This window comes from Alosa alosa, chromosome 19, assembly GCF_017589495.1.
Source record: "Alosa alosa isolate M-15738 ecotype Scorff River chromosome 19, AALO_Geno_1.1, whole genome shotgun sequence".
Lineage (NCBI taxonomy): Eukaryota > Metazoa > Chordata > Actinopteri > Clupeiformes > Clupeidae > Alosa > Alosa alosa.
This window is the reverse complement of record NC_063207.1, coordinates 11,315,166-11,334,412: the sequence shown is the minus strand read 5'-3', so window position 1 is coordinate 11,334,412 and position 19,247 is coordinate 11,315,166. Positions and strand designations below refer to the sequence as shown.

Sequence of the window (19,247 nt, the reverse complement as noted above, 5' to 3'; positions counted from 1 at the left end):
CTAACAAAATGGATGTTAGCAATAGAAATTTGCTCTTGAATGCTTTAGGGACCGTTCGATATTTATAAACAGTGTCACCGAAAGGATTTTGAGTGCTTCAATCAAAATTTGCATGACCCTCCCCTGCCTGCAAGAAAATTATCAACGACCCTCCGGCAGCCTTTTCAAAAAAGACATGACCCTCTCCGGCCAATTATCGATACCTTCCACCCACGCTATAAAGCGCTATGAAAACACATCGACTTAAACTGTCGTTCTGAATTCACCTTCTGCTTTCTGATCTTACACATCACACTTCACCAAGATAGTGGCCATTTCAGTAGATTTACTCACTAACATTGTTGTGGAAACACAATAAGCATGGAAACTAAATGCACACTTCCTGCAACTGCATTAGCCTACTTGAAATAAGTTACTCCTCTAGTAGGCTAAGTATTCACATGAAATAAAACAATAAAACATTGAGACCATTCAACAAAGCACACTGGGTAATAACAAATTCAACACATGAACTTGTTGCTATGGACTCATCTCTAGGCTTCCTCAGTCATTGTAAAGTTGCCAGAGAAAAGCTGAACATTATCCAAAACTCAATTTCTCAGACAAGCGTCAATTTGGGAGCTTGCTACACTCCTTCCTTCTCAAATGACTTGAAAAGGCCGTTTGCACAATTTCACAAATAATCACAGGGACCGAAAAATACCTAACATGCCAATTTTTTCCGGGTTTAGGCCTATCATTTTAACTTTTCCCCGCTGTCTTGCCGTTTTAATATTTTCCCGTAGAATATCCCATATTACTGTAATACTCTCATAACATTAGTCCTGCATTCTGGCCTGTCTCTGTGTTGTCCTGTTGTTACCCCTTGCCCTTCCAGAGAAACAGATGTATTCAAATCATCGTTTTGCTTGCTTGAATGCAAACTCAGAGTGATGTTAACCTACAGGCCTATTTAAGTTAACGACGTGGTTGTCGTGAGAGCACAATTCATTGGCGCTTGCAGTGTTCGGCCGTAGGCTATGTCTACGTGCGCACCTGCCAGGCTAAGAGCCAAAGAAATCCCCCTGTATATTCACTCCAAGTTGGTCTACCATAACTTACCAACTCTACACTGTAGACCATAAACTGGCTATTTATATGACCAATGTATTTGTTCAACTTTATGAAGCAGAATTACGCATTGCTACTTGGAACGTAACACATTTTTGTTGGCAGGAGAGAGAATGACAGCGATTAACAAATTGCACTTGTTGCTGGTTACCAATAAATAGGGCCTACTATATATTTTTTTGCAAACAACATAAACAGAAAGGATGGAGACAGCAAAGCTAGAGATGGGCAGGAACAAGGTCAATTGGTAGAAATGCTTGTCAAAACGTTAGGAGCTGGATGTGTGGATGAATGAAGCACAAGTATGCTTTATAAGCATGCACACTGTTTAAAGTTAGGCTAGGCTACACGGTAAACTACAAGTAAACCAAAGTTAAATTTAGCTTTTTTAGGGCTGGATAAAGTTGACCAAATGGATATAGGCTGTTAGGCGTGAATAAAGTAGGCTACTTTGTTGCTCCAACCCTTCCAACGTTAATGGGGACGGATGTTGACATTTTCCATATTTTGCGTGAGAAACCCGGGAAATCTCCCTTATTTTCATTGTTCAATGTTGACAGAGCTATGGAACGAAAGAGAACGTTATATGTCGACAGAAATCAACAATCAAACAAGCCACTTTGATTTTTTGCTGTTTTCATTAATACAAAAGATGGGTGACCCCCCCTCCTAGACAAAGGTGACCCTCCCCTCAACAAAGAATAAAAAGACATGACCCTCCCCTATTTTCCTCCGGTGACCCCGTTTATAAATAACGAACGGTCCCTTAGGGATGGAAGGAGAGGAAAGGGAAAAAAGTGAGAGGGAAAAAACGTTAATTTTGGGTTACTGCTGCCACAAAAGAAATGTGGGGAATACTATAAACTAGTGTCACAGCTCCACCTAGCAGGCAACCGTTTTGGCATGTATGTTTGACTTAACAGGCAGCAGTTTAATAATTTGTTGCAAATGATTGCACCAAAGATACCAAAAGCAGACACCAATTTTAGAGAAGGCATCAGCCCAGCTGAACGCCTTTGCATTTGTCTAAGGTAAGTCTTAAAGCATACAGTGAAACACAAAATAAGATCGTCTCAGTGATTATAGGCATTATTTAGTCATAACATGTTCATCATTCCTTAAAAAGAACCTCTTACTTACTTACTTGATTAAGATTACTAATGACCTCCTCTGTTCAGCTAATGATGGACTTATTTCCATTCTGAGTCTCCTTGATCTCAGTGCAGCCTTTGGCACCATCTCTCACCATCTTCTCCTGGAACGTTTAGCCAATATCAGAGTGCGGGGCAGTGTTCACATGTGGTTCACCTCCTATCTCTCTGGAAGGACACAGTATGTACAAATGCTCAGTTGCAAGTCTCAGAGTAGTGCTGTGACAAGAGGGGTGCCCCAGTGGGTCTGTGTTGGGCCCTCTGTTGTTCATTATCTACATGTCTATTATCCTTCCACTTGGCACTGTCCTCAGGCAACATGATGTTCAATTTCACTGGTATGCTGATGTAACGGAGGCGAACTGAGGGGAGCGTACCTATGTTCCCCGGGTCCTATGTTCCCCGCTATTTGTATGGGACCGGGGAACATAGGAAGACCTACACATACGCGCATGGTGCAATATTGACACAAGCCAGAAGGGCGATTTTCCTAACTTCCACGTTGAGTATAGCGGAGTAAAAGAATAGATGAAGAACATTTTTTATAACATAGGCCTACAATGGTTTTACTTGTGTAGTGGTTCTTTACTGAATATAACGAGTTCAAAGTTAACATTCTAGGTAACTTCGCATTGTCCGCTTCAGCACTAAATTGAGGAGAGCAACACACATGAGCTGCACCTCTCACAGAAGAAACGCGCTACAGCTACATGCCTTTTTAAGTTGATATTTAATTGGTTTGTTTTGTTAATTTTTCCGTTCACTGGCACGCTGCAGGGGGGGACTGCGCGTTGCTCCGAAGCCCCTTTGGTCTGACTCATCAATAATCCAAAAATGTCCCTTTGGGTCTACAGCCCAGTATAGTTTGATATCTCTTTGTTCCATTAAAATTAATCCCATTCTTCCGACAGCTCAACCAAAGGCTATTTTAGATCACCTCCTTCACCTCTTGTACAGTAAGAATCAACAATGAGATGCCAAGTGCAAAGACAATGACAAGCTTGGGACTGAAGCCATGCAGACTCGGCTAGATTTAAACACAGCAGGCCGTTGCAGCAAGACAGTGAGCCAATCCTAATATCATAGGAAAACAGGTGGGGCTGTGTCATTAGGCTGATTGCCACTGACACCAGCTACTGTTACATACAAGACTTAAGTGTCTCAATTAAATCAATTAAACGTGACTATATCGCACTGGGCTCCGACTGCTTACTCTATGCAAAAGAACTTCAGTTCGCGGCGCCCCCTCTTCCTTCCCTCCTTCCCTCATCAGTGTTTTCCACCAAAAGCTGTCACCGGTCCACACGTCTGTTGTAACTGTGTTGAAGGGATTGTGTGTTTCTGGATAAATAAAACGGATATATGTGAGTGTGTGTATATGTGAATATTTTCCTTATTTATTGATGTCATAAGCATGCTTTATAGGTAGCCTAAGTTAAGTTTATGCTAACATAGCCTAGCATTATTAACTTAAACTCGTCTCTCTTAGCATCTGTTGAACCTTCTTTTCATCTTCTGAAATTATCGATGCGCATTAAACCGCATATAAGTCAAGCAGCTATTTCAAACAGCTACTGTTACAATTAAATCAATTAAATGTGACTATATCACACTGGGCTCCGCTTTCTAAGCCTCTGTGCAAAGAACTTCAGTTCAAGGGCCTCCTCTCCTTCCCTCATCACAAACAAAGTGTGGGCACGGAGCAACAACAACCCGCGCCTTGCCGTGCGGCTGCAGTCTACTTTTCTACTTTTTCAAAAATGGTCTTATGTTCCCCGGTAGCGGGGAACATAGGACCCGGGGAACATAGGGATGACCCCGAACTGAGCTAGCATGCTAGTTGCGCGTGTAAATCCTCACACCCCTAACCTTAAGAATGCTTCTAACCGCTGAGTTGGAAGCCTGGGCTTTTAGCTCAGTGGTTAGAGCATTCGACTCCCATGCCGGTGTGTGTCGAGCTGGCGGGTTTGAGGGCCGTGAACGGCGGACGAATTACGACCTCTGTTACACTGACGACACCCAGCTCTACTTATCTACAAAACCCACTGCCACTCTTCCGTCAGCTGCAATCACTACCTGTCTCCATGACATAAACTTGTGGATGACACAAAACTATCTGAAGCTGAATAGCAGTAAGACTGAGCTGCTAGTGGTTGGGTCCAAATCAGCTCTTGCTAAGATGGAACCTTTCACCCTTTGTGTAGGTGGCATCCCTTGCTCCAACCAGGTCAAGAGCCTTGGTGTCATACTGGACAATACACTTTCATTTAGTGCACACATAGACAGTATGTCTCGAAGTGCCTTTATCCATCTAAGGACTTCGCCCCGCGCTCACCCAGCAGAGTGCAAAAGTCCTTGTAAATGCGTATGTGACATCCCGCCTTGGATACTGTAATTCCATCTTGTCTGGAACAACCTACTAACAAGCTACTCCATTGGCTCCAACTGATTCAGAATTCTGCAGCAAGAATTATAATTATAACTAGAGAATGTAATTCCAGGGAATTACGAGTGCATGAAAATGGCTGCTGAATGAAATATTGTTGAATATTGTCTAAAATATAATCTAAGTAAAAAGATGGAGGTCAGATAGGAAAAAAGCTGTTGAGTAGTTTAAATAGTTAAATTATTTTATAGCGAATTATTGTATTGAGGACTTATTTTGAAGTTGAAGTTGAGGACAGAGGAAACAGTTGGCGGGAGTTGTAGTTGATGACGACTGACAGTTGGAATGGCTGAACAGTTAAATAGTTGGATAGTGAAAATGGTTAGGTTATTTAATAGGGAATTATTGTAGTGAGTACTGTTATTTTGAAACAGTTGTGGGCAGAGGAAACAGTTGGCGGGAGTCATAGTTGATGACAACTGACAGTTTGAAAGGCTGAACAGTTAAATAGTTGTATAGTTAAAATGGTTACATTTTTTAATATAGAATTATTGTAGTGATGACTTTTATTTTGAAACAGTTGTGGGCAGAGGAAACAGTTGAAAGAAGTCAGAGTTGACAACTGACTGTTGCTAGAGTAGTTATGGTGGTTGCTATGCTGGTTGCTAGGTTAATGATGTTGGTTGCTAGGTTTTAACTGTGAATATGGTTGGAATTATTGTAGTGAGGAGTTTTATTTTGACAGTTGTGGGCAGAGGAAACAGTTGACGGAGTCAAAGTTGATGACAACTGACTGTTGCTAGAGTAGTAGAGTAGTATGGTGGTTGCTATGCTGGTTGCTAGGTTTTAACTGTGAATGTGGTTGCTAGGGTACTTAGAAGTTTGCTAGGTTGTTGCTAGGGGTGTCCATGGTGGCTACTATCAGAAATAAAGGAGTTACTACAGTGGTTTTGCTAGTATAATCATATTGGTTGCTATGGAAACTGACATAGATGCTTAATTTCAATGGTTGCTAAATTGGTTGCATAAGTGGGAGTGTCTAGGTAGGTGGTGGTTTAATATAGTAGGCTAGAGGCTTAGTTGATGATAACTGACAGTTGGAATAGTTGAACAGTTAAATAGTTGGATAGTTTAAATGGTTAAATTGTTTAATATAGAATTATTGTAGTGAGGACTTTTATTTTGAAACAGTTGTGGGCAGAGGAAGCTGTTGAACAGGATCTGTAGTCTTAATAGAGCCATATTGTATACTTAAAGCCTGAGACAGACAGTTGCTGGAGGTGATCGGAACACTTGGCATAGGATTCTAAGTGCCCTACTGTGATGTCATAATCGCCAATGTTAAGTCTATGGGGAAATTTTTGTAGTTTTTAATTAATAGTTTCAAAAGTATAAAAGTTACAAAGTTGAAAAATACATAGCTGAAGTCACCTAAGTAAGAACTACATAGCGCAGTTTGAATGAAGTTTCTATGTTAAGCGGTTGAAGCCGCATTAAACGCACAAAAAGCGTCAGCGGAATAATAATAACATACTAGAGAATGTAATTCCAGGGAATTACGAGTGCATGAAAATGAAGCTAGGACAGACATAGCATAGCTTAATAAAAAGTTGATAGTTTAGACCTAGACAGTTTAAAAGTTGAATGTAGATAGTTTAACAGTTGTTAATAGACAGATAGTTTAATAGACAGATAGTTTAATGAATGTTGAAAGTTTAAAAGTTATATGTAGATAGTATAAAGGTTGTTGACATACTGATAGTTTAATGCGTGTTGGTAGACAAAAAGTTTAAAGGCTCTATATAGGTAGATCGTTGACGATAACTGACAGTTGGAATGACTCTAATGTTTGCTAGCAGTTATGCTAACAAAGCTAATTATTTTGACCAAGTTACTTAGTTAACTTAGCTCATGTTTTCTAGCAGTTTTGAAAAAAATGCTAACTATGCTAACCATGTGACTTAGCTAACTTAGCTAGTCATTTTTAGCAGTTTACTAAAAATGCTAACTATGTTAACCATATTAACATGCTAACTATGCTAACCATGTGACTCGGCTAACTTCACTAATCATTTTTAGCAGTTTTGCTAAAATGTTAACAATGCTAATAATGCTAACTAGCTAACTAGCTAGTGAGGACTTATTTTAAAAAAGAAAATTTGTTGGATGAAATATATTGGAATGACTGAACAGAAATGGATGTTTAAAAGGTTAAATTATTTACTAAGATGAGGTTTAGTTTGGAATGACTTGAACAGTTAAATAGGTGGATGGTTTAAAAGGTTAAATTATTTACTAGGTAGATGAGGTTTAATATAGTTGGAATAACTGAACAGTTGAATAGGTGGATGGTTTAAAAGGTTAAATTATTTGCTAGGTAGATTATGTTTAATATAGTTGGAATGACTGAACTAGGTAGATGAGGTTTAATATAGTTGGAATGACTGAACAGTTAAATAGGTGGATAGTTTAAAAGGTTAAACTATTTGCTAGATAGATGAGGTTTAATATAGTTGGAATGACTGAACAGTTTCTCAGGCTTATAGCATAGAATGAGACTGTATGCTTAAAGCCTGAGAAACTGACAGTTGATGCAGGTGGCCTGGCCACCTGGCACAATATTCTAATTGCTATGATGTCATAAAGCCTGAGAAACTCTCAGTTGATCCAGGTGGCCTGGCCAGAGCCATATATGGTGATCCAGGTGGCCTGAACACCTGGCATAGGATTCTAATTGCTATTGTGATGTCATAATCTAATGTTAAGTCAATGGGGAAATTTTAGTAGTTTTTAATTAATAGTTTAAAAAGTATAAAAGTTACAAAGTTGAAAAATACATAGCTGAAGTCACATAAGTAAGACCCTACATAGCGCCAGTTTGAATGAAGTTTCTCGTTAAACAGTTGAAGCTGTATTAAACGCACAAAAAGCGTTAGAAGAAGAATAATAAGAAGAATTCGGATAACAGTAGAGTGCATTTTCATGCACTCTAATAAGATCCAAATCCTCTAGCCATGTAACACCATTGCTTATGTAACTGCACTGGCTTCCAGTTGCCTACAGCCCTACACAATTATACACCCACCTACCTCACTGACCTTCTGGAAGTTTACACGCCTGCCTGCTCACTGAGCTCCTCCTCAGCAGGCCTTCTGCATGTCCCTTATGTGAACTTCAGCACCCTGGGAGAGAGGGCTTTCAGCTACATCGCCCCCAAGCTGTGGATTTCACTGTCTCTTCAACATGCCTTTTGGACTGACTGACTGACTTTTACTTCTATTTTTCATTGTATGAGATGACTATAATTGTAACAACAGAGGGATACCATAGTGAGCCATGAGCCTCCACAACAACACATGGTCTAAGCTGTCAAATGCCTTTTCAAAGTCAATGAAATTGACATAGACAGGGGTGTTCCATTCTATGAACTGCTCGATGATGATCCTGAGGGTGGGATTTGGTCACTGCACGATCTTCCATTCTGGAAACCAGCCTGGTTCTCTCTCAGTCTTTTATCAGCCCCCTTCCGCAGCCTCTCCAAGATAATGCAGTTGAACACTTTGCCAGGTTTTGATAGTAGCATGATCCCTCGGTAGTTGGTACACTCCACTCCAGAGTATAGTATTGACTCACCGCTTGCCAGTCTGACTTCTCCTATCTGTATCCATCTGGTTTGACAAAAACCAAGGACAGAGATCTTGTGCCTCCTTATCTCTTCTGCAATGACTGACGTTTTACCTGCTTGGTACATGGTCCTGATGTTCCAGTTTGCGATGTTAATAGGTTGCCTTGAAGATAGAAGATTCCGCCGCACCCTCTCCATATGGTTTTTTAGTATGCGCCTTCATATTTTCTTTGTCATGTCTGCCTGAAGAGTCTTCTTCTCTTTGTCAATGTTTCTGTAATAATTTTTATCCACAACACAGAGGATTGGCTAGCCTGGTCCTTACTGCCTGTGACTATGTTTCTCTTACGTCATACAGTCTGGCACAATGTAATAAGAATCTGTCTCCGTAATGGGCGGATGCATATTTAAGGTTTAAAATCATTGGAGTTCCCTTAAACAATCAGCAACGTTTGGTAATGACGTATGCTGTGCGCCGGAGTTCAGGGTCTTACACTTACCACGTCCGCTCTCTCAGTGGTAAACAGACCGCTGGCTAGTTTGTAGCCTACCGGTTTTGAGATCGTAGTGGCAATGACTCTTCAAGTTATGTTTCATAGTTTCTGACCGCCAGGGCAGTCTCTTCGTAGTGGATATATCTCTGGTGCGCCAGCCACAGACCGAGAGTTGTATACCAAAAGCGTCACGTCACCGAGATTATATCAGCTCTTGTCACACGCCAGTTTTCCTCTTATCTCTTCTTGCCGCTTTTTAGACGATTGTTGTTCTACGCAGCCCGGTGACTTCGTCGGATCTACGGAGCTTACTTCGTCCTCCACGGGCTGTTCAGACTACACTCTCGGTTAAAGGTAAATTCCAGTTTTAGCACTTTGAGTCCCTTTTCTGGTTTGTTTTGGATGAACTAGAGTGGTGGACACCAAATTTAACCACTAACCACTCGGTGAGTTGCACAGTTTTGAAAATGAACGTTAAGGGTTGTTTTAGGACATGTTTGAGTATGCCTGTTGGCAGCTAACCTGGCAATAGCCAGATGAATTTCGCTCCGCCTAGCTCCACTCATCCATCTGGAACCGATCCATTGAAGTGTTGCTTCAGAAGGCTGGGCCTAATCAAAAAATGCTTGCATATGATTGAATAAGCCACTTGTCCGTCATCTATTGACGTGCTACTTCAACCACTCACATCGAAGCTAACCCATGACGCTAATAACAGACTCACAGTCGCTTCTACGCTATGTCACATCTATGAAACTCCCACCCTGCGTCCTGATTGGCTAAACCATAAAGTTGGTTGGAGAAATCACTCAATGGAAGAGGTCCCAGATGGATGTGAGTGAAGCTAGGCGGAGCTAAGCGGAACGACATTCATCTGGCTAGGGTCAGGTTACGTCTTGGGTTAGGTTGGGTTGGGTTATACGGGTTCATCTTCTTGTGTAGTTGGGTGCCTTTGAGATTATTGCGGGCCACCTGATAAACATCAGGCAACCAGTTGCGAAACTTGGCCAAATACTGCAAGACATTCTCTTTATCCGGCTCTTTAATAAGCCATTCTTTAATCATCTTCAGGGGACCCCTCACCTTATGACCAAAGACTAACACAAAGCCGATGGATTCACAAACAGAGTCTCGAAGGGTGAACAACAAGAGTGGCAGCGCTACATCCCAATCTCCAGGATTCTGAACAGCATATGTCTTCATGGCTACCTTAAAGGTGCCATGTGTAAGAATTGAGGTAAAAATATCCAAAAAATGAGCTACACGCATCAAAAGAATGAGAAGAAATAAGGGCGATGATGTCATTAAAAAATTAACAAGGTATAGTGCTGCAGAGATATCAACCTGAATTAGCATGGTAAATTACTAGCCACAGCCCGACAGGTGTCATAATACCAGTTTCAGCCATGGGAGGCAGTATGTGGGCAACATAACCGCCAGCCAAACTGCAATATACGTTTCACGGTTGTTACTCTAGGGTAGACCAACTCACTTTCTGGAGGTATACAGCCCCCATCTTTTATGGAATGTGGAGTATGAATTGATTTTTTGGCGGACATTACACATGGCACCTTTAAGGGTTTGGTGGCATCTTTCGATATTGTTCCTTGTAGTACTATTGCTGTCCTTAGCTGGGCAAAGAGGGATTCTGTGAAGTACCGGTAGCCGTCCTGTCATTCTAAACAGAATAGAGGCATAGTATAAGAGTGTAATGGCTCATTCTTTACAGTTTGGGCGTTACAGCTCTACCGGGTAACTCTGAAACTCTGAGTGTTAACTATTTGGGTGTTAAAGGTGCTCTAAGCGATGCCACATTTTTTAGGCTAAAACATTTTATGTCACTTACTGCAAACATCACCTAACCAACCGCTAGCTGTCTTATGTCCTGAATACACTGTAAAAAAATGTGATCTCTGTGGACAGCCCAGGCTCCAAAAACGGCAAGAAAAAAAAAATGGGCAAACCTAGCCCATTAAAACATATTAAACTGTTCCAGCAAATGTTCCAGCAAATCACAGACAAGATGCGCGTTTAGAAGAGTTTCAATTGCACGGGAGCAGCACGGAAAGGAGGGGGAGGAAGTAGCGAGCTAGCTCTCTGTTTTGTTTGAAAGTCAACAGAAGTGACATTACCCAGCATCGCTTAGAGCACCTTTAATAACTCTACTAGGGGAACTATGACTATGATTGGTCAGGCATTTTTGGACCTGTAAGGAAATATTTGTGTGCACGCACAGTTCGGAGCTACTTCAAGAATTATAGTTCTTACTGTTTGCTCTTGTTTAAAGTACATTGAATGACCTCTGTGTATTAAATGGCTTTTAGAAATAAGCTTGACTGGACATATTTGGGTGTTAGTGTAGTGCTGTGTGGTGGTCATATTATGTACCGCTATGCGGTACATCTTGTACCAGCACTGGTTGCGGCTGCTGTGGGACTGCTTGTAGTTGTGTGATATTGATTCAGTCATATTCAAAATGAATAGTCTCAAAATGGAATGTCTGTGTTTGAATGGAAGGAGGGTGGGGAATAGCAAAATCATCTTGTACGAGCAGAAAGGCTTTCATCAGGATTCTGATCCTCAGTTCCTCGTCTCTCATCTAGTTCACTGAGCCTCTGCCATCCACGTAATAACCAACGCACCACAACACCTTCTGCTGTGAAATGTTTTGTATCATAAATAAACATGATTTCTTTGAGCCAAGTATTGGATCGTCTAAGTTAACACACAGGCTCAGACACACACACACACACACACGCACACTGTCTCAGACAAAAGGTACAATGTAATTTCAATGTCAGTACTGATATGCAAAATGTTCCACGATGCATTTTATGAACCAGACATACCACATAAAGGTACAGTTACAGGAGGGAATGAGGAGACATGGGGGGGGGTGTGTTACCTATGACCGCCACTAGGGTAGTTAGCGTAGCGGTCATAGGTTTAGTCAGAGTTTCTTTTCTTCCAGATATTTTATTTTTTTGTCTTTAGTAATTTTGTGTCAACGATTCCCGGGAGACTGAAAGACATACACACTCATACGCGAACACAATCAGAAACACATGTATACATAAAAACAAACACACACACTATGCACACACTCATTTACATACACATAAGTTGCAAGAGTAGGGGTTGGAATAGGAGATGGAGACAAATTGACAAGCGTGATTTATTTTTGCGGAGAGAATGTGCAGGACTGAGCGATGGTCATATTTTGTACCGATTTGCGGTACATCCACCTCGAGCTCTCCCGGATACAGCATGTGACGTCATCCACTCCACAATCGCAAGGCTTCAAACCCAACACAGTGATGCCTTTTTTGTGATCTCTGGCGACTTCAATCACATAACACTGGATTCCACACTCCACAAGGAAAAACAGGACAATAAACCTCATGAATGCAAACATGAGGAATGCATACAGTGCAAACCCCCCTCCCCCTCTGGGAAAGTCAGACCACAACCTCATTCATCTCCAGCCAATGTACAAGCCCAAAGTACAGAGGCTACCAGCTGCCACACGCACCTTCAGAAAGTGGACACCTGAAGCGGATGAGGCTCTGAGAGACTGCTTTGAGTGCACTGACTGGAGTGTGTTACAGAATGGAGAGGACTTAGAGGAGGTCACACAGTGCACAACTGACTACCTGAATTTCTGTATGGACATTGTTGTTCCCACCAGAACTGTACGCTGCTTTCCCAATAACAAGCCTTGGATAACCAGCAATGTCAAGACCCTTCTTAATAGGAAAAAGATGGCGTACAGAGAGGGGGACATGGCAGAGCTGAGGCGCGTGCAAGGGGAACTCAAAGTCAAGCTGAAGGAGGCTAAGGAGGACTACAGAAGGAAGGTGGAACAGAAGTTGCAGGAAAACAACATGAAGGAGGCATGGGACGGCATGAAAATTATAACTGGCCTGAAGAAGAGCAGCAGCTCTGTGGAGGGGGACCTGGACAGGGCGAACCAGTTGAACCACTTCTACAACAGGTTTGACTGCCCTGCTCCAGCTCCAATGGGAGTGGTCTGTCCACCACCCCCTGCAGACTCAGACACTGCTCTTGTTTGCGTGCCTGCCCTATCCCCAGCCTCCCAGTCTCTCCAGCTCTGCATCCTGGTGACACCCAACGACCTAAACCATCACCACCTCACGCCCAACGACCTAAACCATCACCACCTCACGCCCTGTCCCCGCCTGACGCCTCCTTGCCTGTGCCTGCTGAGGCGTCCACGAAGCAGAAGAGCCTGATCAGCTGGAGACTTCGCTCACTGCCTTGCACAACAGACAGACTGAGGAAGTCATTAATCCACAGGGCCATTGAACTGTTCAATGCATCACTTAAGGGAAGAGGAGAAATGGACTTCTCCTCATAGTCTGTCTGCCTCTTCACCACCTCCATGTCTTGAACTGTCTGTCCACTAGCCACTTCACCATTGTCTTCTGCCTCACTGTTTGCGTGCTTTATTAGCACATATGCACAACCCCTCCCTCCATGCCACAGCCGAACTGTGACCACACTTATACCTTTCTTAATATAGTTATTTATACATAGACTTTATTCTTGCACTGTTTGACTTACTCATTTGCAACATCACCATGACACTCATTCACAAAGAGCACCTTACCTTACCTTATGCACAGAGGACCACAGGCTCAGTCCCTGCTTCAGTCATTGCAAGCGTACCTGATTGATTAATCACCCACTATGTGGATACAATTTTTAGAATTGATTTAGATTAAGTTTTATTTAGTATAATTTGTATTTTAGTATATTTAGTATATTCTTTATCTTCCACAGTCCTTATTGCTTAGTTGTGTTTTTTTATATTATATACTTTTAATTACTTTTTCTGCTGTTAGTGAATGTGTGTGTGTATGTCTGTATGCTACTGTGACCTTGAATTTCCCCTAGGGATCAATAAAGTATCGATCTATCTATCTATCTATCTATCTATCTATCTATCTATCTATCTATCTATCTATCTATCATCATCTTTATTTTATTTTTCTATATTCAGGTGGCAACACCATGCAGTGGTCAAAATATGTACAGCTAAGACTACTCTATTTTGGGGTGTTTGCTGTCAGCACACACTGAGGATGATAGACATCCTGATGACACATGCCTAGGATCGATTCATTTTGAATGAATGCTTCCTATTCACATTCTAGACACTCAGGTTGAAGCCCCATGCTCGTAAGTGAAATTCAGCACTTCTTTCCTAAATGTCAAAGTCAATATGTTTCACAACCATATAAAACCTAGGTGATACTTTCTATCCTCAGCATCAGTACAAACAGAATTAAGGATACAGTATCTCAACTTATTGCAGTAAAGAGAGCATACATTACAGGACATCACAAATACAATCAATACATTGCCCCATAGCTTCTCATTAACCTATTTCTTGAGACACAGACACAAGCACACACACACACATACACAGACATAGATGCATGCATGCACATACACATACATGCATACATGCTCATTTCTTGAGACACAGACACAAACACACACACATTATACACACACACACACACACTCACACATACACGCCTGTGTATATTACATCTGATGTCCTCCACTCTCAGATTACAGGGCATTTGACTTGTGTGCCTTTGTGCCTCTCTCAGCAGCCTGCAGCAGTGGCAGAAAGTGCCGGCGTCGTCACTACTGCCTGAGTCCCCACCAGTATAAAAGTGTGGGCTTTGGTGCACGCCTGCCATGGCAGTGGTGTAGTCTAGTTAGCTGTAGTGGGTATAGCTGTGATCCAAATGTTATCCTTGCCTATTTTTAGCGGGTATACTGAGAAGGTGATGCTTTTTAAGTTGGTATACTGCATAGTCCTCCATATCACATAGACTACACCACTGGGTCACTGTCACAGAGAGAAAGAGATCAGAAACTAATTCACTGTGTCCTCTTACACTGTTCTGCTTTATTATTATTTTTTTCAAAGTTGCTAGTATTCTAAAGACACCTTAATTACATAATTTCCACTGTTCCTCCTTAGTCCTTTACCATCTTCAGTTGGCAAAATTAGATCTTATGTTGTTCCCCTGGAACCTCCTGTCCTCCTCAAAGTCCACCTTCACCTTGCTCTCTGATGCTTTTTTCTTTCTTTCTATCTTACTTTCACAGGCATTTTTATAACGTTGTCCTTTATGCCATGATCATTAGACTATGCACACATAGGATCCACAAGGGGAACTCATCCTAATGAGTGCTGATGAGTTCACATTAGGTGTGTCAAAAGGTGGCTTCGTCCAGTGGTCTGGTTTTCGCAAGGCAACCCAAAAGCACTTGCCAGAGGGGTGACACTAGTAGTTCAGCTCAGCAGTCCGAAGCACAAAGACACAGTCAACCTTTTCTTTTGTTTGCACCCCTTTTCTTTGTCAGCAGGTGCATCATTTGTTTGCCACCAACCAACGTCTATTAAAACTATCTAAGCCTTTACATCAAATGATGCTAAATTGACTGGGTAAGCATCTGCCAATCACGGGACAATCCATGGGCGTATTATGTTAATGTAGCATCCCTCGTTTGTACTGTAAACTGCCACACTTTTTATTTCGTTTTTGCACTTGTGCGTGGCCCTTTAAGAACTCCATATTGCCCATGTGATGCGTCAACACGGAGAGAGCGGAGGATGATGCTATTATGTAAAAAAAACATGGTTCGATAAAAGTAACCGAGAGTGTTTCTCAGTAATTAATACCTCTGAATACTTGTCTTTGTGTTTTCTGAGTTTTGAGTGAGCGCAACGAAGAATGAAGACTGAGTAGACCTTGTACATTTAGTTGATCCGTAGAGGACTAGAGGCTCGGCTCAACTCAACTGGATACAGATACTACGACGCAACTCACTCCAGCCTATGTTTTCATATCCATAAAAACATCTACACCCATGGCACACGGAGCTTGGCATTGAGGTATGTGTCGATAACCAAATGGTATCCTCGTTACATTGTCTTGTAGGAAGCTCTTGGATACTTGTATGGAAACTTTAACGCCTCTTAAAAGGGATATTAAGTTACGGTGGCAGTTCTAAAGACGATTCATATCTGGCTTGCTGGTTGCGCCCGCCCGCAAGGTAGTAACCTAGATGTGTTGTTGTAGGCTATCGCGGCATCTTCTTAGGAGTGAGAAGTTCAGTAAATGCATGTTTGCAGAGAGAGTACTGCCACGTTTTGACCGTTTTCTTCACACGCTGATTCTTTAACCATCCATCCTCACTATAGCGAGCGATCAGGTTGAATAGGTTCTACAGTTCAATGGGGAGTCAAACCGCATGGTAGGCTATCATTACTGTAATGCACTAGCTTCTTTCACCTCTTGAAAATGGCAATGATCACATAAATGATGGCATTACAGAGTTTAAAGAGTTTAAATGAGCTGTATAGCTTAATGCATTGTGATACCAAGTTGCAAGCCATAACACTTTAGAAGTGCAGTCAAGACTAGTAATTAAATAGTTAAAGACTTATGTCAATCATTTTATAGCTTTGTGAATGTTTTGTAACCTTATGAATAGACCTATGTTTATAATTCTTTATGGATACTGGGTTCAGAAAGTGTTACCAGTTTTATTTTTATTTTGTAACTTTAGTACTTTACTTTAATAAACCAATACATTTGATTGACATCTCTCTATCTCTCTCCCTCTGTGTGAATGCGTGTGTGTGTGTGTGTGTGTGTGTGTGTGTGTGTGTGTGTGTGTGTGTGTGTGAGAGAGAGAGAAACAGAGAAAGAGACTACACTTAGAAAGAGACAAATCTAGAATGGGTGCACACAAACCATATTCCCACATAAAGGCAGAGTTGGTGTGTGTGTGTGTGTGTGTGTGTGTGTGTGTGTGTGTGTGAGAGAGAAGAACGATTGAGAGAAGGATAAACAATATGAGTGGCAGTACAATGGCTATGTGTGAGTAATTGTGTTTGTAAGTTTCTTTTTTGAGGGAGAAAGATGGAGAACGATTGAGAGATAAACAGTATGTGTGTGTGTGTTTGTGTGTGTCTGTGTTGTTCTCTGCTGTGTTTAACCCTTTCTTGATCACTTATAAGAGCACAAACCCTGAACATGATACTAATTATCAAGGTCCTGAAGGTGCAAACTGCAGTATGAAACAACAAAGCAGTCAGACAGTGGCAACTAATCAATCTTTACGATAACAATGTTTTTTCCCCCCTTCCTTCAGCACAAGCAGCAGCGTGACCGAAGGTCGTCATTACTGAGGCGGTCTGTCTTTTAATGGATAATAAATAATTCCTGACAAACATAATAGCGCACAGGCCATTTCCAGATGCGTGGGCTCTCATCAGATTCAGACCGCGCGCGCCGCGTCCTTTTACAGTGGACTCAAATACATTTCGCTGCTCATTTGTAATCCATTATGAATAAAAGCCCTAAACCATACATGAAGCCAGTGCATAATCCTATTCACCCCGGCAAAAAAGTGCCCCGCTGGCAAGTCCTGCTGCTTTCCTTTCCGCCTTTCGAGGAGCCAGGGGCGGCAGAGGTGGTGTCCTGTTGGTTATTTAAAATGTGGCAGTTACCCAGAGAGGTCGGGTGTCAATTCCATTTCAGTTCCATTAATGCAGCAAGTACATTAGAAAATTACCTCCTGTATATTGAGTGTCCCCCCACCTCACTCTCTTTTTCTCTGTTGAACTAGAGCAGTTCCAATTTGGCAAGAAAACTCTCCTCTGAGTCCATGAATGAAAATGATGTGTAATAATACACCACGGATACTTCTTAGAAGCGTATTACATTTTTTTGGCCAGTTAGTCAGCTATGTCATTACAAAGGCCAAGTAAGACCTATGTTTTGGAGAAGCTTTGAGTTCATTCGGCAGATTTAAAGTAATTGATAGTCCTCTCTTTGAGTTTAACACTGTTGTTTTGGCATTGTAACTTAGCGCAAGTGTGTGTGTGTGTGTGTGTGTGTGTCTGTGTCTGTGTCTGTGTGTGTGTCTGTGTGTGTGTGTGTGTGTCTGTGTGTGTGTCTGTGTGTTACTGTAGGTGCGTACATGTGTGAGTACACTCCTGAGAGAGTATTTATCTGTGTGTTTGCTATGCATGCGCGTACACACATGTGTATGCGTGTTCCCCCTTGAGCATATGTTATTTGTGGAAAAGAAAGAGGACCACCCAGTGCTGTGGCGGGTGTAGGTTCCGAGGTGACGCTGAACGATCTTTGCACTTTGCCCTCTGCCAAGAAGTGTTGATTCGTTTTCACTGCTGTAGAAAGTCGCCCTGTCGTAGGGCCGCTCCCGAGGTCACTCTAGTCTCCAGTCCACTGCATGACCATGTCCCAGGATCCTCTGTAATGTTGTGCAAAACACTGTATAAAAGATACAAGAAGTCTTTGTGTTTTTCAGTACAATTGTGCTTTCTTGCGCTAGCTGACAGACTGCCGGAGTGCCAGCTGACCAGAGAAAAGCATTTGTGTGTGTGTGTGTGTGTGGAATCCTAAAACTGCCTGAAGAGTGTGTCACTGTATAGGCGAGTCCAGCACTCATCACCGAAATTAATTTAAGTGTTAATGGGCTATAATTATTGGATTAGCTTTATGAAAGCCTTGAAAGTTGAACTCGTCAGGACATTTGATTCAGTCCTTAATGTGAAGAGTCATTACAGTTGCCGTCATACCACATACCCCCCCCCCCCCCAGCTTTGACCTCACTAGGTTGCGGGGGCTTTTGCAAAAGAATACAAACATAAGAGTGTAAACTTGCCTCCCGTTTCTCTTCGGATGGATGTAGTTGATTAAATTTAGGAGTCGGAGTGGTGGTGGGGCAGGGAGAGGCATACATGCTCTTGTGTATGGTAGGCAATGTTTGGAAACATGCTGAGTTAATGTTTGAATCCGGGGTTGTGTTTACTTTTCTCCGAGAGCTGTCTAATGAGGGATCTCGGTGGAGCTGCGCTGCTTGCCGGACCGTGAAATCCAATTTTACCTTACGCTACTAGATCATTGTCAGATTGGGGCCATGAAGTAGACGATGGCTTTCATGGTCATTCCCTGATAACCTCCAAAGTACGGCTGTTTGCCCAATGTCCTGCGTATGCTAAACATTGTTAGGAGGCATCAAATATTTGTTTGTGCAGGGACATAAGTGCTTGTTATGGCTTTGAGGATAGCCAAATGGATCAAGCTGATCTTGGTGGCCTTTTTACAAATTAAGACCATAAAATGGCGAGAGCGAGAGAGAAACAGAAAGTGGAGTTACTGTAGCTCCCTAGGCGGACAGGCCCATGACATCATCACTATGGCAGTAACGAACCCAAACGCTAGTACAGACTCTCGAGTTGCATTTAGATGGTGACCTTACGGCTGATTCATCGAACGAAACACGTTGCGTTTATACGGCAGGACATCTTGTGCTGAGCAAATCATCTGTGATCACCAACCGCACAGACGGCAGCTTGTGCTCAGCAAATTGGCATTTAGACTAATGGTCCATAACCTTCT

The 19,247-nt window shown here is 42.1% G+C and overlaps 1 protein-coding gene across 2 annotated transcripts in view; it reads left to right on the top strand.

The window, feature by feature from the left end:
- Positions 1–15,121: 15,121 nt before the first annotated feature.
- bahd1 (bromo adjacent homology domain containing 1) overlaps positions 15,122–19,247 on the top strand; it is a 29,304-nt gene continuing 25,178 nt past the window's right edge. For both annotated transcript variants that reach the window (XM_048228198.1, XM_048228201.1), the window contains exon 1: positions 15,122–15,706. The gene's annotated coding sequence lies outside the window, so the exon portion shown is untranslated. The remainder of the gene's footprint in view (positions 15,707–19,247) is intronic.